Source organism: Patagioenas fasciata, chromosome 3 (assembly GCF_037038585.1).
Source record: "Patagioenas fasciata isolate bPatFas1 chromosome 3, bPatFas1.hap1, whole genome shotgun sequence".
Taxonomy (NCBI): Eukaryota; Metazoa; Chordata; class Aves; order Columbiformes; family Columbidae; genus Patagioenas; species Patagioenas fasciata.
The window spans coordinates 97,054,412-97,078,316 of NC_092522.1; the positions used below are offsets into that span (position 1 = coordinate 97,054,412).

Genomic DNA, 23,905 nt, shown 5'->3' on the forward strand with positions numbered 1-23,905 from the left:
TTTTTCTGCAACTATTACATGAAAAAGTACATATAAAAGTTTTTTTTTATTACTTTATTTTTAGTGTTCTACTGGCAGATTTGAAAATTATTTTATTAAAAAGGACCTAAAGTCTGATACCAAATATCTCTTTATAAAATAAATAGCCTTAAGATGAAATACTCTTTCCTCTGAGTTAAAAGCTAAACAATAAAATTTAACTATTTGTATCAATGCATGAACTGTTTGTTTGCTTGGTTGGTTGGTGGTGGTTTTTTTTTTTTTTTTAGCATTAAATATGCCCAAATTTTCTGACATTTTATTATATTTCACCATTCTTGGTGTGTAGCCTGAGACCAGCGGCCAGAGCAATACTTTTAAGTGATAAAAACGAAAAAGAGAAAATGAGATAGAGATATACCTGTCCATCCAAAACAATGGGGAACTCTTCAAGGTTGAATCATTAATGGCAGTCATTCAAGTCCCCTCACAGTTGGAATAAGATCCAGAGGGTTGATTTGAAAAGAGAGAATAATCTCCTAGATATCAGGGTCACTCTTTTTAAGTGCTACCTTGTTACCCTCGTATTTTCAAGTTGTTATTCAAGCATATATTGCTGGAAATTGTATTGCTAATTTAACAGTTGAACAATGGCAGTGGTCACATTTCATAATGTATGTTATTTTACATCTTTTATCCAGCAAATACTGCATTTGCATTTTTTTCTTTTATTCTACATGAAGTCATAAATTAACTAGGGGAAAAAAAAAAAGGTATTTTTCTTAATATGAAAGTCTTAAAACACAAAGCATAACTCTAATCAGAGAAAGTTATATTGTATGCCTGTATTCTGTTTTGTAGAACTAGAGAAAGAGCAAAACAATAAAGAAGCCACTTAGAAAATAACATTTGCTCTTCTAGTGTTTTTTACTGTTTGGAAATGACTATGGATGAAGTGCTAATCATCTGAATTCATCTCAAGTGAAGCTGAGCTTAGACGAAAGATGGTGACACATGAGCATAAATTTTAAGTTCAGCCAAGTTCAGCTGAGCATCCTGAAACTTGCGTTAATTTTGTTGTGGACCACTAGCCCACTGGCATTAGATAAGATACAAAACTGCATCTGAATAAGACTGCCCAACTCAGGAGAAGACTTTCAACCTGTTCTCTCTGCTAAAAGTATAGAGAACTAATACAGAATTAGCTGTGTTTATCCATCCCCTAGAACAGATAAACACTTGTTCTTTCTCAGAAAGAAAGAGGAACGGTTCCTATGCATAAAATAGCTACACGAGGAGAAAAATCATCTGAATTAAAAAAGATTTGAGGACACCATTCTGAAGTCTCTCAAACATCTTGTTAAATTAAGTATTTGAAACGAATCTCTGCCCCCTGTACAGATGAGTAGTCTGGGTACAGTACATTCTAAGGTGCTAGGTGACTAGGATGGGAAGGTAAGAAAGGGAAGAGCATTTTTTCTGTTGATGTCATGCTATAATTTAAAACATTCAAATGAACAAATGACAATGATAATATCAGTATTTCACACTAAACAGAAAATGTTAGAAAGAGTTTTTGTCTGAAAGTAATCCATATTTCAGTAGAAATTCTGGGATTTGGAGGAGCTGAAATCAACTTGGAGACAATAGTTCCACACTGTGGAACTGAATTAATGACTACTGAATGTGTGAGACAAAATTGCCAGCTTGTTGTGTTTTGTATGAAATAACACATATTATAAAAAAACTCATCAGACTGGATCTTGTAGGTAGGATAAGTAGGAAAATTTTCACTGTGTAAATTGTGTTGCGTCTTAGGTGTAGTAAGGGCACCAGCTAGTGACTGCTGTTTCTGACATAGGTGTTTTTTGATCTAACAGAAGAAACTGAAGAGGCATAGAGAACAAAAATATAAGTCCTCGGTGGTAAATTGATGATATTCACACTTTAAAGTGTACCTTTTGTGCTCCATGAGCCAGATACGCATCAGCCCTCTATACAACCTTGTTTCTTTGGAAGGAAGGAAATCATAGTGTGGTTCAAAAGATTTCCTGATTTGGAGAACAAGAGTGCCTGAGATTCAATATCCTACACTTCAAATCTAGCACATAACATACCCAGGAATCTAGGCCTAAATTATTTTATTTTCTTTATCATTATTATTTTCTGTGATTTTATTTGGAAAATGTGCATTGTTATCCCACAGAAGATGACAAACTATCCTGAGCTCTTGTAGATGAAATAAGGGATAATATATAGTCCCTTTTATTATAACAATAATGTGGGGGTTTTTTTCAATGTTAAAGCACGCCAAACAAAAAGTGCAAAGCTATGCCACCATTTATTGTAAGAACTTATTTGCAAAAAAACATCTGGAACTGAATAAAAAAAAAAAATCTGACAATGTAAATTCACTACAGGAATAAAAATTATGTTCATCTATTTTTCCAACATCATACAAGGACTTTTGGAGTGTCACATTAGTATCTTTCTTAATAACTTGAAATAGCATTCTTGATACCTTAATATGAAAGACTTAACTGTATATTATTCAGTAGAGATAAGTAAAAATTAATACATTTATTAATGTTGTGTTCATATATTTTACTCCAATAAATCAATTTTAAAATTCCATCCACATTTTTATAACAATCTAAAAAGATTATTCATTAATACCTATCGTACTCCACTTGCCAAGAAGCTACAAGATAGACTCAGGGAGACTATCTACTTTCCTTTGAGTAAGGGTTCTTCTATATTAGGAAACCGAGCAGTGGCAGATCCTGTTATCTGGTCCTGAGGTCACGCATCAAGACATCTATGCTGTTAAAATATCTTACCCTAGAAAACTGGAATCAAGGCTGTATACTGGAAAAGATAACTATGACCATGCTGTAAGAAGGTAAATGTAGACAGAATACATGCTTTTGTGAAAATCTACAAACCTCACCATTTTTGTGATAAGATTTCATACTCAATTTCTCTAGCTTTTGCTGGTGTAGCCAAGTAGAGGTGTAAGCAATGGCAACAATAAACTCAGCTCTGTGACATGCTGCACGTCTGGATAAGAATAATTCTCTTTTCTTTCATGCCTATGCTAACCATAGTCCTACAAACTGAGATCACAACAAAAAGGTCTTATTCTGCTATTAGTTTTCCATTCTGTATCTGGAAACCAGTAATGCATTCCCCATTTCCTTCCATATCTCTGTCACACTGTACTGCTCTCTTTCCCATTCTCCTGCTCCCTGTTTCAACCAGGATCCCGGTCTGCTCTGATGGTATCTTGTTCTGTAATTCATTCTGCCTTGACATTGCCCTATGGATTCAGGGTCAGGGAGCAGTTGAGGGAAATGACTAGGTTCTTTCAGGACATTTTGGGAATGTGAATCAGAAAATCTGGACCTGCTTCTGCATAAACCAATATATGCCACTGATCTGAACATGAGCTTTAACTGTTTGGATAGTGTGATATGGTTAAGATGTATATTTAAGTAGCTTCCTTCAAATAATAGCTGTTGGAATTGAGATACTTAGATGAAGGCTATGATAAAAAATGTCAGGTAATGGAAAATAAAAGTATGAAGTAAATGATCGAAATCTGTGTTTTCTGTAAAAACAACACAAAACAAAACAAAACAAAAAACCTATAATTCACTGATAAAACAACCTATGTAGTGACAAAATATTTTTATCTTTCCAGCCTTTTTTTTTTTTTAGGCTTTATATAAAAAGGTGCAACTCTATTTACTATAAAATGTCTAAACTAATATCTAGTCATTAGATCTTCAGATTCATAGCGGAAAAGGTACAAAAATGCTAATGACTATGCCATATATATATATAATGCTATGTCACTATGGTGTATATATATTATACAATGCCTGAGTTATAGATATGACAATATGGAATAGGACAACATGAACCAAGGTGCCTTGAGCTGTTTATTGTATTTAGTAGGCACTGAGGAACAGACACGAGGAGGAGTAATATCTGTATAAAGAGTTCTTTGCTCTAAGCTACTACCAAACATAAATCTATTGATAGTTCACCAATGTTTGTTCCCACTTTGCTTCCAATAATGTTTCCTTGAAATCTTGCCAGATTTAAGTTCTGGTAAGAGAGAGTTCTGAATTACTTTCAATTGTACATTATTTAACATTTTTATGTAGCTTCAAATGTATGCATTTAACAGTGGAGTGGGAGAGTATATGGTCCTTGTCCAAAAGAGACCAGCCCAAACAATGAAACAGCAAAAAATTATGCACACAGTTAAAGTGAGAATATAATTACTTACAGGTAATCTATGCAGTCCGGATGTGGGTATTTTGAGAAATAAGGACCTTTAAAGGGAAAGGGGAATATGGGAAAAGGAATTACTCTGTTGCTAACCACAAGACTGACTGCAATATTGATGAACAGGGAGGATTTTTGAGTTTTTGTTGATATGATATCCACATTGATATCCCTCTCCACATTGATGTGATCTTAAAAGTGAGCCCAGAAGCAAATGAGTAAACTTTTTAATTTGAATTAGCAGAGTAACTGCTATAGGCTAATTTATTCACAGGTGTGGATTATCCAGGATGGGATATGATCATAGTATATTAACCAACAGTTTGTAAACACTGTTGGACTCCATGTTTCTGTATTGTTGAAATACATGGTATACCAATGGGAAGTTGGAATGGTAATTTTCCATTGGAATTCTGTGTGGTTGTCAGTGGTAGACCTGAACTGTATCACTCACTCACTGATCTGAGAGCAGCAGTTTCTTTTGCTACGTAAACAACCTGTAGGAATCCTTGTTACTAAAATAACTCAAAGACAGATGATTCACCACACATGTGTATGGGAAAGGAAAGGCACAATTCACACATCATACTTAAACTAGAGTCCAGTGCTGTAGATGTCCAAAAGTAGGAATATACATTACTGAAATTTGGGGAACACCGAATACATCTATAGACCACTTTTGTAACAATGAAGAGGTAGACTGAAAGACCTTCAGAAAAATGGGTATGCATGTAAGAATATGTAGATCTTAAACATCTCCCCACTTAACTGACAAGGTACAAAACTTATCAAAAAATATATGATATTCCCTTAATACCTCCAAAATAGTAGGCATAGAAATTACACCTGTAGATTGATACAGGTTTATTTGTAATTCTGTCTATAAATAGGCATGCATTTAATGATCTCCAGACCAAATATAAGTGGTATATATACACATACATACATATATTTTAGTAGCTATGTTAGTGTCCACGGTGTCTATAAAACAGTATATGACATGAACACTAGAGATAGTACTGGCTGTGAGTTTCAGTACTAGAAAACTATTAATTATAGCTGTCTTCTATACTGCACTTCATGCATTTGTCTGTGCTCATGGAACATAAATCGGAATCAAGTTAAATTTCTAGAGCCAGAACATTTGTCTTATTCACTAACTACTGTTCATCTGCTGTTACATATCCAAAACTTGAAGTATCTGAATTATCTTGCTTATCCTGGGAGTCTGATTACACCTCCATTAATTTTGTGCTTTACAATTATCTATAGCTGGTATAACTGTGCTGTTGTAGCTGTGAATTCCTTATAACACCTAAATGAGGAAACGATTGGGTTGACCAGAGGTTTTCGAATGACAGTAATTCATGAGGTGATATACTTGAGAATTAATAGTTAAGCATCTTGCTAAGGGGACACTTGATAGGATCCCCAGACAGCTTGGAATGCTTCCTATCTTGGTAAATTGAGCTACCTGTAAGTACAATTTGCTTCAGTTCTGGTTTTCCAGTATATTATTTTGATATTTCACATATATTTTCCTTCGTTTTGTATTTGGGAAGTTAATTTTTCACATAGTATTATATAATACTTTTAAGAGAGAATAACTGTCATATAACATAATTTAGTGTCTTTTTTAACCAAGCCAATTCCATCCTTTTCGATATGAATTCAGCAATAGTCTGAGATTCTTACTATCTATCTCAGAATGGTGTTTCATCTAAATAAACAACAACAGCTTTTTTTTAAACAGGAGTTTTTATATTCCAGCCATGTTGTTGTTGTTACTATTGTTGTTTCTAAAGACAATATGCAGAGGGATTGCTGGAACCTACCATTGACCTAGTCAAAAATTCCCTTTGATGTTAATGGTGAGGCCTACTGAAGGAGTTGTCTTCTTCAGGTTTAAAATACCTAAGTATCCTGGAGATAGATACAGACTTAAATCCCAGTAGGACTGAATCAATCTTTAACCTTCAAAGGCAGATAAATCAATTGCTTTTGTGTGATGTTTGGTTTAGACTTTTGAAATAGTAGATCTTTCTCCTCAGTTTGGAGTGTAAAGTTGCAGAGGACTTATTCTTGAAGAAAAGGAGTTGCTTTTGTAAATATAGTCAGCAGACTTCCCAGAACTATGTAGTGGGTTGGGACACATAATATGTTTGTAGAATACCTGGGAATGAAATACCTCCAACCGGATATAAAGTATTATTTCTTCTATTTATATTCACCTCCCAATTAACAAATATCCTACACATTAAATATACCAACAAAAAATGAGACATATTTGATATTTTAATAGTATTTTTTCTTTTCAGAAAATATTTTTAAGATAATTATTCATCTGATAACAATCAACAAATCAGTAGAGGGAAACAAAGCTCCAAATGATATGTGAAGTAGAAAGACACTTTATAAAGGCAGTTTTGAACTGCAAAAGACATGTATCGACCTACATTCTGAAAGGAGATACTTTGCAGTTTATGCAGGCTGTGTTCGGAAATAATATTTTAATTAACAATAGGACTTTAAAATACATATCACAAATCAAAAATGTTTACAAATCTAAATGAATGACTAAGTATGAAATAAATCCCAGTCTAAAGACAAGTACTTTAAGTATGCAAAAGATATCTTCTTCAGACTAAAAACTTGAAATACAGTATTAATTTTATAAACTTCGCACACTGAATAAAGGTGTGGCAGAATGCAAACCCCCCTCTCTCCCCCCCACTCCTTCAGTACGGAGGGAGTAGGCACATCTCCCTCTCTCTGCTACTTGAGGCTAACAGCTTCTTTTGTTTGACCCAGAGCACCCTGGCCAGGACCATTAGGAGAAGGGATTGCCAAGGCGCCAGTGAGCCACTGGGCACCTGTGACCAGTGTGGGGGATGTTTGGAGGCTTCAGGGGAACGGTGTGGGATTGCAGAGAAGCTTCTAGAATGCCTACAGACAGGTCTGATCAGCCAGTATAAAAACGGGACTCTCTCGTCGAGACTGGGCCCATTGTCGCCGGTCTCTCGGAGCTGTGAGCTGAAGATGCTGCCACCGAGAGCCCCCCTCCCCAGGATGGAGACCCCGTTTGCCTTGCCGCCACGGGTGTGAGTAAAACCCCTCACAGGATTGCGAGTATATTTATCCTTTCCGTGCACATATGCACGTGTAACTTCCCGTGCTTAATACAAGCACGTATAAAATTATTTCCTCGCACAATTGCGAGTGTATTATAAATTTATCCTCGCACAATCGCGAGTGTATTTTCCTCCCGTGCTTCCACATAAGCACATGTAGTATTCCGTGCACATTCGCACGTGTAAGTAAATTAATCCTCGCAGAATTGCGAGTGTATTATAAATTTACCCTCACGGCATCACGAGCTTATGCTTTACCTGTATCTCTTTAAGAATAATCCTGCACCGTGTTCAGGCAAGTGTGTACTCCTCTGGGACTCGGGGGTAGTTCCGGCATTGTTTTGAGTGAAGCCACGTGCATGCACTCTGTGGACCGCCTGTTGTACTAGTTGCTGCCCCTTAATAATTTTCCTCAACTGATACCCGAACCTATATTTAAGTCACTTCTGGAGTGTTTCTCGCCGGTTTAATAAAAGTTGTTTTGGACCCTGTTGTCCCTTAAATTAGCCTCGGGGTGCCTCCGTGACAAAAGGTTTTAGGAAGATTAGTTACCTGCCTAAAGAGCTTCCAGAGAGATTATGTTTCACTGATAAATATTTTTCTAACATTCATGCTAATTCTTTGTATCTATGATCAAATTAATACATTTGAGGCAATGAAATTATTCTTCTGGTAAAACAAATTGGAAACATTCAAAATTAATTGTTTTTTCTTATCAGTAGGATTGCTGTCTAGCTGTCTAGTCCATCAAGCAGACAATCTCCAGCACAATACCATCTGATGCTGTCATTAAATCCTCAGCGTCGGGTTTCCTTAGCAACAGATGAGCTCTCCCTGCTTCACTGTCTGCATCTGAAATCCGGAACAAAAACAGTTAATGTTATACTGGTTTTCCACGTTTTTTGGGCAGATTTAATCTGAGAGCTTCTGTATCTGGAAAGAAGTGGTAAGTAGCAGTTAAAGTTTGTGCTTACTAAATTAGAGGACTGTATTTTAGCTGTTGGTGTACACGCACACCAGATGGTGGCCTGCTGTATTCATCACCAGATTAGAAAGATAAAGTCTGGGCTATATGTAGGCCTGTACACGCACTTATGAGTTTACTTTGTAAAGCATAAGACGTTACAGGGATTTTAGTGCTTATTTAAGACAGCAAATCTTGAAAAATTTTACTGTCATTTGATTATAAATTTGACAGGATTAACATATTCCCAAAATGTTTTAAGTTAGTTTTGATGCTGCTGTTTTCACGCTGTTATCCTTCTCCAGGCTGACAATAGCAAGTCATATGCGAGTTATGTAGGGTGGAACTGCTTTAGAAGTTATTGTTCACAGAACAGACAACTGTATTTGACTCAAAATATATGATAATAATTAAAAACTGTGACTAGAACTCATGTATGATTTCCATAGAGAAAAACTGCAAATGCTTCTGAATGTGATTTAGAGGCTGAATGTTTGTACTTATTAACATATTCTAAATAAAAGCTTTTCTCTGTTCACTTAAAACAAAGAAACCATCTGCTGAAATAAGCTTTTTTCATTTCTAAGACAGACAAATTTTCATAAAACAAATAGAAAACCAACCCAGCTAGCATGGGAAGCTCAAAGATCAGTGGAGTTTTGAGTTTCATTTTAGTAATTACCCATTCTTTCTCATTATACTTTTATGATCTAATTTTGTTGTAGCAATTGATAACATGCATGATGTCTTTATGGAATCTTTCTTAGATACCATATCCATGTTTTGGAAGCAATATTTATACAAAATGTAGTTGATACATTTTTAAAAACACCTTCATAAATAAACTTGAATTGCTGTCATTTCTTGGTGTACAAAATTTGGCTATGTTATTCATGAAAGCTATGACATAGGTTGAATAAAACAGTTGTGACTGTGGCTTTATTACTTAAACTAAGAGATTGTGCTGTTATACTTCTGAAAATTGGAAGAAAAAAAAAGGTAATACTTTGATATAATAATCTTCTTTGTTTATAAATTTATGACAATATGTTCCTTTATTTTTTTAATGAGAAAGGATACCACTAAGAGGAAGAGACACTGTAGCAAGTATTAAGACCTTTTATAGAAACAGCATTTTTGCTGTTTTTGTAGAGGCATCTCCACTGATTACTTCTAATTATATTTGTTCTGTTCTAAAATTGTACCATTATGTATTATACTAATCTTTAAGTAACTGTGAAAGCTAAATTATAGCTACAATTTCATGTTTCATTTGTAAGTAATTTGCTAAATAATTCTGAGGATTTCTCAGAAGTCCTTAAGCAATTTCATTAAAATACCATGTTCAACTAATTAAGGGTTAAACCTCTTCTCTGAAGTAATCAGAACAATGATAGAGACTTTCCAAGTAACATGAACTGGTCTCTTTCCTAAAGAAGGGTGTGATATGGGAGAAGATAATAATATAAAAGGCACGTAAATATTTTCAGAGAACTTGTTATAAATATAGAATACCATTTTAACATGACATATTTGAAAAGTTTTAAATCTAGGAAGACACATACACCTTCTTTATAAGTTGTTGTGTTTTAGGTTCATAACATTACACCACAAAAATGTCACTTGGTGTTTACCCATCTGTGAAGAAGCGTTAAATAAACCCACCATTTGAAGTATCTAGTTAGTAAAACTGAAAAGGGTGTAGGAAATCAGCGCACCTTTGACTACATAGTATTATGCTAGCAGCAGCGTTGTACTGATTTGAGGATGAGCATGGAATGGAAAAAATCCACGCTTACCACAACTTTGGCACAGATCTGGCTTTTGAAGTGATATGAAGATAGCAATGGAAAAGATCAGTAGAAAGGCAAAAACCCCACTCATCTTGGCCACACAGAGGTCATTACAAATGGCACAAAGCATCAAGTACCTCAAATTAGTCAAGATCTCTGTATGTCCTCCCAATACAGGGCAGCACTCTGGGCCCACCAGTCTAAGCAGAACCAACTGTAGAACTCAGGCCACCCTTTTACTGATTTTTGGCAAGTTTCTTAATCAACCTTTGCTTTTAAAAATAATTTCTATTTCTTAAAAATTGAGTTGGTAGTTTTCTACTATACTGGAGATATTTCAAAAAAGTAATTGATGTTTTGATATAAACATTTTTGTCTATTTTCATAATACAATTACTACAGCTGTAGTCCTAGCTGGACCTTGGATCATGTTACTCTAAACACAAAACAATTAATCCTCTTCAAAAAAGTGCTTCTGGAGAAACAATTCTGCTCATGGGAACTCAGTTGAATATTTAAGGCTAAATGAAGGCAGAATTTATTTGTTTAGGCATTGGTAAATTACTTGGCCTGGAGAACCAATACAGGGAGTTGATCTGTATCTTAATTTTCTCCTGTCTCATTGATATTCGTAATAATGTTAACAATTTAGTATTTTTTTTTCTTTAGATCATACAAAAGTAATCCAAATTAAAAAAAAAAAAACAAAAAACAAACAAACAAACAAACAAAAAAACACATTTTAACAAATCATGAATATATTTTTTTACTTCTTGTATGTACTTCTGTTGCAGATATTGTGTGGACATTTGGACACAGCTTCATCCATGTTTTCCTACAGTTATTATTCTTTTTACACATTCCCAAATAGTATCAGTGAGCTTTTACATTAATAGGGAAAAATATGTAGGCTTTAATGTTTATTTTTTAAAATAGTTCCCCACTATGTAAATGGTATGTGATGAATGTAAAAAATTAAATAATATTATATTGGGCTAATGTAATGCTAGATAATTTTTGTTCCTCAGAACATTTTGGACTGTTTATTTTCTTTCTGGTGTCATACATTGTCTTGATTTGTAGTTTCTGAATATATATATATATTTAATAAACATTTGGTAGATAGAAGATTTATAAGAAAATAAGATTTATTATAGAGTGGACATGCTGACAGGAACTGATGGTGATAGATGCAGCAACATAATTTCGTGCCCGTACTGATGCATTTTGTTGGTATCTCCCCCTTCTGTCAGTCTAGCATCCATTATTTTGTGCCAGTCAAATTAGTCGCATTTGAGCCCCAAATTCCTGATGCTCATTTAGCAATGGAGAGTTGATAGAGAAAAAAAAATAATGTCATTGGTCTTACCGACCAAAACCACTTACCTGGAAGATGTTTGTGGCAAAGTAAAATACAAAATGTTAGTATTTTCTATAATAAGTTGGAAACCTTAATTATTTTGTTAAATAAACAAACAAAATTTTTTGCAAAGTTAACAAATCAAATGGACAGACGATCAATGTCAAATCTACTGAAAAGCTGCCTGTGCAAATAGAATGCCAGATTAGATCACAATCTGTCACTCAAAGTGCTGATGACCATATATATATTGCTAAGCAGGCCTTGGACAAGAGTTGTGGTAAAAGTCACCTTCATCCTAAAATGTATTTAACGTAAATTTCATACTAAAGTGTGAAAGGTTAATAAAGATTTCCAAGGTACATGATGAAGAAGCTGTTATTAGCTATAAATACATCTTGAATATTGACTTTCTGGATCAGTCCAATTATTGCAGCAATTATAAATCATAATAATTATTTATTAAATCAAAAAAGACAAAGATTCATTTTTTTCTATAAATTATATTAATTGATGCAGGCTGTAAAATATCTTGTCATACTTTACATTGCCAAACTGCTGCTGTGCCTTTAGGTCCCTTCTGACCTCCCAGTCTTTTGCTAGCTATAATTTTCTATGATATCCAGACAGTGTGTTTCTTTGGAAATCTTTATTTGGAAGATAGTAGCTGCCATTGTTATGTATCAATACAGCAAAACTTAAATAGGATGAATATACTATGCAGCGTGAAAGCAGTGGTTGGATAAAGCTGCTTACATAAGTGGTTGCAAGGTAGGTAGTCTATGCCTTCTTTATTTCGTTAGATGCTCATAGACTTTGTCTTCTTTTTATCGTAAAGGACTTAAAATTGTTGAACACTGGTTGCTTCACAGATTGAGTGCATGTTTCTTACAAGGCTAATAGCATATAGGTAGGACTTTGATGAGATATATGCATTAAAATTTCCTGGGTAAAGGAATGAGTTACAAGTCTTTCCCTTATTGGGTTGGTGCACAAAGTGCTGTTCTATTAAAAAAAAAAAAAAAAAATCAAGAAATTAGGTGGGAAATGAGAGTTATGTAGCTCAGCCTTCATAGGAAGAAGGACTTCAAGGTGCCTGGAAGATCTTAATCTTCCAAAAGAAAGGAAAGATAGGTAATACTTTTGAAAGTGTAGAGCTATTTATCTTCTTCTATAGTCAAGAGATTAATAGGGGTTTCCATGGGAGTCTCAGCTCAGGTGCTGACATGCATGCATGGCCCAAATGAAAAAGGTATGGGGGAAGCAGCGTCGGTACAGTGCTGTGCTTTTTCACAGCCCCAGTACCCCTGATGCTGTAGGCTTTGTGGCTCCCTGAATCCTAACCCTAATGCTGTTTGAACCCAGCAATTTGGGCTCTGGTCCCTTCATGCATGGGTGATCCAGGTGAAAAAGGTGTGGATGGAACAACATATCTGCAGTACCATACTTCCTTTGGCATGCCTTTTGCGGCCACCGTGTCCCTGGAACTATAGGCTTTGTGACTCTCAGAAGCCTAACCCTAACCCTAACCCTAACTGTAACAGTAACAGTAACCCTAATGGCAACCTCATCATGATGCCAACATGCATGGGTGTCTCAGATGAGAAGGCTGTGGGGAGAGCAATGTTGCTGAAGTGCCATGCTCCCCTTGGCACGCCTTTTGAAATTCAGTGTCCCTGGAGCTTTAGCTGTATGGGGTGGGGATATTTAATCTCACAGTAAACTACCTACCTATATGTTAAATGGGTGTGACGATGGAGAAGCCATCCTACTTGTTAAGCAAATACAGTTTCCTAGTTCCATCTTGATCTATGTTTGTCACTGGACATATTGAAGTAGTATGTTATTGAACATTCTGAGCAATTTGCAGATTGTTTCCTTTCAGATAATAATGCTTCTTGAAATGAGAGATAAAATGAGAGGATGACAGCTAATAATAAATTCACACTTTTTGTTTGTTGTTGTGGTTTTTTTTGTTTGTTTGTTTGTTTTTTCAGTTGCACCTTTCTGAGCTTCATAAAAGGGTATTTTCCTTTGAATTACACAGGCATGAATCACATGGTAAATAGGAGCCTCATAAAGATTGTGAAAACTGTACGAGTCAGGTGCCTGCACATCTCTGCAAATTTTGAAGACAAAATTTATTAGAAAAATACTTATTCTAAAAGGAATTTCTCTTCTTATCACATAAGGACATTAGCTTTACGTTCTGTAATGCCCTCTATATTTATCAGATTAATCTGTTTACTATTTGTTGTCTGTAGGTGGGGGATTAAACTCAGTGGAAAGGCAGATCTTCATGAGAGAGACTGTGTTTCCCATTAACTCTTTCTCCATGGTGAGCAGCATTACGTTATGCTCACTACAGGTGAAAACCTAATTGGACAGTTTCCTGACATTTTGCAAATCATACAGTAGCCCATACGTAATGTTATTGATCAGAATTTATTTTCTCTCTCTGTTACTTTACCATTCATGTTTGTTCTTTTACAGATAAATGATGGATTGCTGAAAGCACAGTAGTTATTTATACTCATGTACAAGTAAGAAGGACACCTTTAGGACATCTCATCACTAAGAAGTTTATGTCCTTATAATTGTACAACTACATGGATGAATCACTTTCTGTTACAATGTGTCCATATTTTCCCCAGTTGTCACTTAGGAAATAATTTATTTTCATGCAGTGTCAGATTTTGCATCTGTACAAGCTGGATCTATGTAGCGAAAATTAAATAAGGATTTATAACATAAAAGGGAAAAGTATTAGGACATTGTGACCTTGTCACAGTCTTGAATTATTCTCTTGTTTTTAAAACAGATTCAAATACTGTTTTTTATCCTAAGAGGCAACTGATGCTTCTAGAATTGGACCCCGAAACACCAAGGTGCTTATTGTGCTTCATTTGTGGTGAATAACCTTAAAGTAAGCAAAATGAAGTAAAACTCCCTCGCTCTCTTCTTCTCTTGCTTCTATAACCACAAGTGCAACATCACACAGTCTTTAATATATTCATTTTCTGATTATCTTAGCTGAAGATAACTGTATTTAAAAACAATTAGCTGTACATAAAGATGAAGAACCTACAGGCTACTCACACAAAGATTATGATGTAATTGAGAATTAGACTAGCTTCTTGTAGTCCTGAGGGATGTATATTCGTATAAGCAAGAAAAAAAAAAAGATTTTTTGAGTTCAACTTTTGAAGCAATACTCAGATCATATAAATAATAGTGTGTTTGGTCATGATCTTCTTCCATTCTGCATTTCAATTGCTTTATTTCAAGCTAATGTCAGGCTAACTCACTGTCTTCAAGGTTTGGAAATTTAGCCTATTAGTGTTAATGCATCCTAAATAGTCAGTAGAGCAAGATGACTAAAGTAGTTAACAGTAATGCTCACAGATGAATATTACACAGCCTAAAAGCCCATGACTACAACATGAAGGATGCTTGATACGCCAATTAATTTCTCTAAACTGTAGAACTTTTATCTTCCATGTTGACAAAAGACTATGGTATGTTATTCACATAATGTTAGTCGCTGGAATAATTTAATATATTCTTTCATTTCATTTTGAGGAAATATTATTGCCTATTACCCTAATTGCCAAGATATTTAATTAAAAACCAAAACCAAACCAACAAAAAAAACAGAACAATTTTCAGACTTACTTTGTGACATATTACAGGTAGCAGCCTTAATAACAAGTGAGAAGAGGATGAAAAATAGCAACATGTTGAAAAAGCAAAACTTTTTTAAAAATGAGACTGGCAGGATGGACTGAACATCTATCCTTCTGATTACACAGATTTTCGTCTCAATATGAAAAAGGTAGTATTTTGCCAAAATGTCAATTTGGCCCAACTCTGCTTGTCATCCCTACCCCTTCTTGTTTAGTTAAATTGAAAGACCTGATTTCTTGCTTGTTTATTCGGATAATTTGTATAAGTAACAGTCTTATCTGTTACAATACAATCCCTGTTCGGTGATTCACTGTGTTGAAGGAAGCACAGATCTGTTTTCTGTTTTTGTGACTGATAATGTCCAAGCAGTCATACCCCTTATGGCATTTGAAGAGGACAGCAGATGACAATTTCAAGATTACTAAGAGGGTGGGTTTAATTTTGTAGTCTTTCAAATCCTTGTAGTAGTCTTTATCACAAGAAAAGATTAATGCTGTACAATTTCCTTTTCTCGTTACAACCATTGTCATGAGAATGAGAGTCAGTATGTAATTGACCAGAGTAGTTATACTGTATAAGAGAATATAGAAACACTGTAAACTTAACAACTTTTTCTGAAAACTGCCATTAACCCACCCCTTTCTAAGAGCAGAGGTTGTGACAGATTAGCAGGCCAAACTGTACACCGTTGAAAGGGTTGAGATAAGACTTTTGGCTACTTACCACCATGGCCCCACAAAGTCATAATGTACAATTGAAAGTGTTATGTGTTCTTAGCTTCCTGCCAAGAATGAATCAGTTTGACCAAGTGCTGGCCCACAGCTGGAGGGCTGCCTGAAGTAACAAAACAATCATGCCATACTGAAGTGCCTCACACATTAAGTCAAACACAGTGTGATACGAGGATTGCACACAAAATGTATCTTATTAAAAACAAAGACACAAGCAAGTACTGCAATCAAGGCACCACACTGAATTGCATATTTACTTTCTATTGAATTTTTATTTTTTTATAGAAAGTCATTTTTACACAGTGTTTTTATAACATATTTATATGAAATGTTACTGGCAGAATCTCATGCTGATGCAAAAGTTGAAAAAATGTCAATAGTAATCCATTCTTATACCAGGCGCAAATTCAACACAGTGAATTAGAGGTGTTAGTGCTACCTCTACATCATGCCACTTTGTGTAGTCTTCATTTTATGTCTCCTTGTTTCTATGAAATCTGCTTTTTGTTGTTGTGTATATCTTTTTATGAGACTGATTCAGAGAGTATATATGTACTTCTGGCCCTCTAAGAATGCTATACTTGAGCTCAAGATGTAAACTGTTTATACCCAGCTCATCAGCAGGATGGCAATCATTTTGTGTACTTATACAAACTGTATTCTTATACAGACACTATTTTAGACACTGTATTGTACTAGAAACTGCAAAACAACACTGCTTTTCATCATCAGAAGGTCCATTTTGCTTCTAACACTACTGCAGCTAAAGTTAGAGCAGTTGTAAGGTTCAGTAATGATAACCAGGACAGAGAGCAACCAGTAGTTTCTAAGATATTATCACCAATGAAATGGGACATAATCTGCCTGCCATTTTTTTTATGAACAGTCTTTTCAGTAGCTGTTAGACACAAAGCAGAATATTTACCTGTGGCAGATGGGGTCTGAAACAGCACTTATGATATCCCTAAGTTAAAAGAATTACCAAAATTGTCTTGTAGCAAAGATGCAGGCATTGCCATTCTTCTTGTTACTATGGAATATTGCTTAATCTTTCAGGAAGAATGTATTGCAGCAGAATTATGTAGACAGATTTTTGCAGAAGTCTTTCTGAAATACATATACAGATATATATAAGCACTCATAGACAATTAGAGAAACTTTCAGATCTACCAAAAATGGTCAGGTATATACACAGATCACTATCACCTCAGTTTCCTTGAAATCCAGAAGTGCTCACACTGATTCAGAATTCCAGATGAACAGAACCCTCTCCTTTGCTTGCCTTTGAGGAATCTCTTTTTTTTACACCTGTGACCAATTTCCATCACTTTCAGCAAGAGTGACAATGAAAAGTACTGCTTTTGTTCAAAAAGTAACGTGTCCTTCTTCTTCTGTTCTTGTATTTTTGATATGTGCCTTTTTAAAGGTGTTTAGTGTAAACACAATGCCACTCCTTGCTCTTTCCTGCAGATCAATGCCTTGCCTGAGTTTTGCCTGCTTCACTGTTTCACTGAAGCAAAGCTTATTCAGTCTGATTTGGAGTCAAATACAAAACTGCACCAGGTGCATCAGGTCCTCACTTTCTAATAAAAAACCACATAATCTTTGAAAACCTAGATGACCAGAGTACAGGAGAACAATAAAAAGAACTCATTATTTCAGCAAACATTAATCACATGCACATATGCACAGGTTAATTCCTCAAATTATCAAAATAAATGTCTGATATTGAATTATTTTTAATATCTGCTCAGGAAGAAACATTGCCATGAGAGGTAATTAGTATAGTTTCAGTGAAAATGCAGTACCTTGTTTTTCATATTCTACACAGAATACTGCTTTCCTAATTATGGTTAAGAGAGTTTGTGCTCCCAAATTCGAGTTAATCCAATTTCTAGGGTTTTCTGAATCTTATATATATGTATGATTGCTCCTTCTCTTTGTGGAAGTATCACAACTCAGTTCATCTATTGCTAAATACCTTACATTTAGTTACTTATTTATTTTTAATTTTCTCTTCCAATCAGATAATCACAGCAGTTGTAAGCCTGTATGTTTATTTAGCTAGGTACTATCATGTTTCCTGACTACCATCTGAGTGTTAAAATGCACAGGGAACAGAGAAGTATGGTACTTTGTCAAGCAGTTGACACAGAAACCTAGTGAAGGGCACTACAGCTTAATATAACAGCTGTCCTTAAGAAAAATCATTGAACCTACACAAAGAAGTTCAGTCAAAGAATCTGGGTGTTCAGGACCAATTTTCAGATGGTGCAGACCATGCAGCTTTTTCTTGGTTTAAGTAGTTCTATTTTAACTACACTGAGATTTGAGTGCTGTGGTACCCTGCTGTCCACACTGCCACAGATCTCTTAAAAAACTGCCCTAGATATGACTTTCAAGAAACTATATATGTAATTTTATAACACTAACTCTTCATAAGAGCCTGGATCACCTTGAAGACAGTGTCTGATGTCACTGCCTGGAGAGACTGCTTTGTTCATTAGGAGAACTGTATCAGCTGCCTCCTATGAGGCAGCATCCTGACATCATTAAGCAGATAGAAAGCTAGATACAGCACAAAGGCTCCATGGGTAAGAAAGAGAGACAAAAGCCAACTTAGTTAATATTTCAAGGGTCTTTTTGAATAAAAGTTTGAAATGAGCTTTATATAATCTATGTAGAATTTTACTCTTCCCTGACAGAGTCACTGCAATTGAATCTGTAAACTACTTTTCAAGTGAAGATGGAGCAACTTTCTTTTAAAAAATAGATAATTGCTCAAAGGATATGAAACACTGAGCAGAGGTATTGCTCAATAACATTCTGAATCAATATACTTTATCTGCTTTCTTTTACTTCAAAGCTTCAAAACTGTAGTGAGGAAAAAAAGAGAAGAGTAATGGTGACTCTGCTTTAAAGATAACGGGTCAGTTCTGAATGTTATTAGGATTCCAAAGGCAGATTTTGTGTTGTAGGATAAGGCATATGGGACAAGGCGAGACTCTAATTTGAAAATTGAAGAATTATATAGCAAATAAGTTATGTGAATACAGGTTGAGTTCTGTGTTTTTTCCATATATTGTTTTGATGCAAATGTATCACTGCTTCCAGCTGCAGGAGAAGACAAACAGGACTCAGACTAATAAAAAAATCTGGGTGATACGTTGATCTTTAACTCACAGATATGTTAATAAAGAAAAAAGATAAATTCAAATACTTGAAAAGTCATGGGTATAGAATGCAACAAATCATACTCCTGGTATCTTTTAAGAATATAGCTTGCATACAGTATTTTTTATAAAGAGGGAAATGGATGTTAAGAAGAGCTTATGGATCCAGACTGCAAATACCCAAGTAAATATCTTCTTATTGAAACAAATTCTGTTCTAGAACTTTAAGATGTTGTATATGTTTTTATGAGATTAGTGTATGATGGAAAATCTTCTATGTGGGTTTGTAGTTGACCTGTACTGTCATGCTTTTTAAATCATTTTTTATGTTGTTCAGTTTCCAGTGATAAGGCCATGCAGAAGGAAGTTGCTGGCCAGCTGCTGTAGATGTCCAGGTTGCAATAGAGCTGCCTCATCTTTGTGTATCTTGGTCTCAAAAAGGCTTGTGGTACACTAACATGGCAGGACGTTCTGGTTACACTTTGGACATCAAATTTCTTGATGTTATGGTGGGAATGGCGAAAGGAATATCATAAGTCCCAGTGTCATTGGTCCCAGCTAGCATGAGTTGATGAGGGGAAAGTTTTGCCTGACCAACTTAATTTCGTTATATGACAAGATTACCCACCTAGTCAACTAAGGGAAGCCTGTCAACATGATCTTTTTGGATTTCAGTAAAGCCTTTGATACTGTCTCTCACAGTATTCTCCTGGACAAGATGTCCAGCATACAGCCTGGTAAATACACAATGTAGTGGGTGGTCAATTCGCTAATGGGTCGGGCTCAAAGGGGTCTAGTAAATGGGGTGATCTCAGGCTGGTGACCGGTCACTAGCGGGGTTCCACGGGGATCCATCTTAGGGCCAGTACTCTTCAATGTCATTATAAATGACTTAGACTCAGGACTTGAGAGATTGCTTAGCAAGTTCGCTGATGACACAAAACTGGGAGGAGCTGTTGACACTCTCGAGGGCAGAGAGGTACTGCAGAGGGATCTGGACAAATTGGAGAACTGGGCAATCACCAACCACATGAAGTTCAACAAAAGCAAGCGGTCCTGCAGAGGGATCTGGACAAATTGGAGAACTGGACAATCACCAACCACATGAAGTTCAACAAAAGTAAGCGCAGGATTTTGCACCTGGGACATGGCAACCCTGGCTGTACATACAGTCTGGGGGACAAGATGCTGGAAAGCAGCTCTATGGAGAAGGATCTGGGGGTTCTGATGGCAAGTTGAACATGAGCCAACAGTGTCCCCTGGCAACCAAGAGGTCCAACTGTGTCCTTGGGTGCATCAAACACAGCATTGCCAGCTGCTCTAGGGAGGTGACTGTCCCACTCTGCACTGGTGTGGTCTCACCTGGAGCACTGTGTGCAGTCTGGGTGGCAGCGGATAAAAAAGATAGTACGCTACTAGAAAATGTCCAGAAGAGGGATACAGAGTTGGTGAAGAGTTTGGAGGGGACAGCTAAAGTCATGGGGTTTGTTCAGCCTGGAGAAGAGGAGACTGAAGAGAGACCTCATCATGGTACGCAGCTTCCTCACAAAGGAAGGAGGGAGGGATGGCACTAAACTCTTCTCTTTAGCGACCAATGACAGAACCCAAGTGAATAACAGGACGATGTGCCAGAGGAAGTTTAGGTTGGACATTCGGAAAAGGTTCTTCACCCAGAGAGTGCTGGTGCACTGGAACAGGCTCCCCAGGGAGGCAGTCATGGCTCCAAGCCTGACAGTGTTCAAAAAGAGACTGGACAATGCCCTCGGACACGTTGTGAACTGTGGGGTTGTCCTATGCAGGGACAGGAGTTGGATTTGATGATCCCTGTGGGTCCCTTCCGACTGAGGACATTCTATGATTCTATGAGAGGTCTCTACCCTGTGTTTGGATGGTATTTACCATAATTTAGCCATAAACACAAGCAAGACTCTTATTTGCTGAGGTAATTTCATAGCCAGGCATTTTGTTTCTTCTATTCAAAAAATGTCACAGAAATAATTTGAAAATCCTGGATTTTTATTTGCAGAAATTGTTCTGCAGTAACTTTATTATGATACTGGGGAGAACAGGAGTTCTTAGAGATCATGGACACAAAGGAAGTCACAAAATGCTAGACATCATGCCATCAATTCCCACACAGAAGTCAAGGAGCTGGGCCAGTAAATTCCAGGAATGGTTACAGTGACTAACAACCTGGCTGGAAGGTAGCCAACTCTGTCTCCTTCTGAAAGGCAAAGGGCACTCCTGCCTTTCTCTAGCAGTTCCAAAGCAGAGTTGGCTAGAATTCTGCTTTGCTTTATGCTGTTTTCAGTAGGCTTTCAGGAAAAAATACTAGGAGGTGGGAGGTAGCAGTGGTGCTTCCAGCACTTCATGGTTTGCCATAAAATAGAGATATTTATAAAATGCATTATTCTAGAAGAAAATAGGTATTCATTCACATTGAAGTGAAGGGGAAAGGGAGTTGGGGGTCCTGGTGGACAACAGGATGACCATGAGCCAGCACTGTGCCCTTGTGGCCAAGAAGGTCAATGACATCCTGGGATGGTTAGTAGGTCAAGAGAGGTTCTCCTTCCCCTCTACTCTGCCCTAGTGAGACCACACCTGGAATATTGTGTCCAGTTCTGGGCCCCTTTGTTCAAGGACAGATAACTGCTGGAGAGAGTCCAGTACAGGGCAACAAAGATGATTAAGGGAGTGGAGCATCTCCCTTATGAGGAAAGCCTGAGGAAGCTGGGGCTCTTTAGCTTGGAGAAGAGGAGACTGAGGGATGACCTTATTAATGTTTATAAATATATAAAGGGTGAGTGTCACAAGGATGGAGTCAGGCTCTTCTCGGTGACAAACAATAGTAGGACAAGGAGTAATGGGTTGAAACTGGAACACACGAGGTTCCACTTAAAATTGAGAAGAAACTTCTTCTCAGTGAGCGTGACAGAGCACTGGAACAGGCTGCCCAGGGAGGTTGTGGAGTCTCCTACTCTGGAGACATTCAAAACCCACCTGGACACATTCCTGTGTAACCTCATCTAGGTGTTCCTGCTCCGGCAGGCGGATTGGACTGGATGATCTTTCGAGGTCCCTTCCAATCTCTGACATAATGTGATTATGCGAAGTCCATGCAAAAAGCTGGAGACACAAATGTGGAGCTTCCTGCTGGAATACTCAAATCAGCTGTGCAACTGTTAGGTTACTCAGTTTTTTATGTTCAAACATGGAGTTGTATTTATGGATTACGGGTAATCCTGTTCTTGAAGCATCAGGTTCTGTGGTGCTTGGGAAATCAAACCACAGGGAGTTGCTTAAGCTTTGCAAAAATGCAAGCATGGAAGTGTAGAGCGAAAAATATTGAAGAGTGGGGTATGCATAATTACCTTTTGCTAGAATTGTTCCTTTTGAAATAATAATTAGACCATTATTATAATTATACTCCAAAACTGAATGCTGACAGAAGTTCAACTAAAACTATTCATACAGCCAAATAATCTCACTGTAGGAAATGAGGTGGTGAAAAAAAAAAAAGTGTTAATATGTAGTCTTGTTAAAATAAGGATGTGGTTCTTTTGAGATTGCTTTTGAGTGATCATTCTAGATATTAAGCCACATATATTTTAAACTTTTCTGTGTTAACAACTAATAATTTTACAATAAGTTCACTTTTAGCGATGCCATATAATGACTTATTTCTTCCTAATCCACACTAAGCAAAGTTAAACATTACATTAGTGAGAAAATATTTCTGTGCACAGTCAGAAAAGCATACAAAAATAATTCCATGTAAATAAAATTGGAAATTTGACAATGAGAAAGTAATCTTTCAACTTATATCACAGTTTTTAAAATGTGATGTCAGTTCTACTGCTACAAAAAATGTTGACAATTTGAGTATCTTAAAGCACTTAGAATCCAAAAAATACATTTTATTTTTTTGAATATTTTAAAGACATTTTTAAAGGAAAATGAGTTTGATATAAGCACTTACAGTTTTATACCCTTTTTTTTTCTGCATTTTTACATATCTTCACTGCAAACATAGGGTGTTCTGCATTTTCACTAATCAGGTCATGCAATGCCAGTTTCTTCAGAGCTCCCTAGTTTTTCTTTCTGTGGACAATTTTAAAGGAGCATTGATAAATATGCTGTCAAGTTTAGATACCTGGAACTGATCAAAAAGCTTTTTAAAACAAAAATTAAAAGTATAGAATGAAAAGGTTCATAATGGTAAGGAGATGCTCATCAAAGACATTTTAAAAAGTGGCTCAAAATATACATCTCTTCACTCAGCATACTATCTGAGAGCTACAAGATTGCAATCATAACAGTAATGAAAATGGATTTAGCTAATGCCATTTCTCATTTTCATTACCATCATTTTCATCAGATTGGATTAATATTGTGCTATTTTGTATTCTCATGGCAATTTTTGTCACAAAATGGATACATGCCAAGCCATCTTCTGTTCCTGTTAATCTTTGTCAAGAAGGCGAGACATCAAATTTTTCATGACCCATTGAGTTCACAGGAATATGTAAAACTTTCACAGCCCTTCAGACTTCAAACGTTTTTTGGTAGTTTGGGTAGTTTAACTCTGTGTTATGCTTCTGGAAGAAATACCAGTAAAGAACAGAAAGCAGAGGAAATGTAACACAACATTAATGTAACTTTTTTTTTTCTTAGTATAATTTTTAGCAAGGACAGTAGAAAGTACAAAAATATAGTACCAATGAAGATCAGTGAATAGGTTGTGACTTAGGTAACTGTATCTTGGGCTGCATCAAAAGAAACATAGCCAGC

General features: G+C 36.2%; 1 protein-coding gene across 1 annotated transcript in view; it reads left to right on the forward strand.

Moving 5' to 3' along the window:
* Positions 1-8,218: 8,218 nt before the first annotated feature.
* The window catches only part of EYS (eyes shut homolog), an 870,143-nt gene continuing 854,456 nt past the window's right edge, over positions 8,219-23,905 (forward strand). Inside the window, exon 1 of the mRNA XM_065834576.2 lies at positions 8,219-8,352. The gene's annotated coding sequence lies outside the window, so the exon portion shown is untranslated. The remainder of the gene's footprint in view (positions 8,353-23,905) is intronic.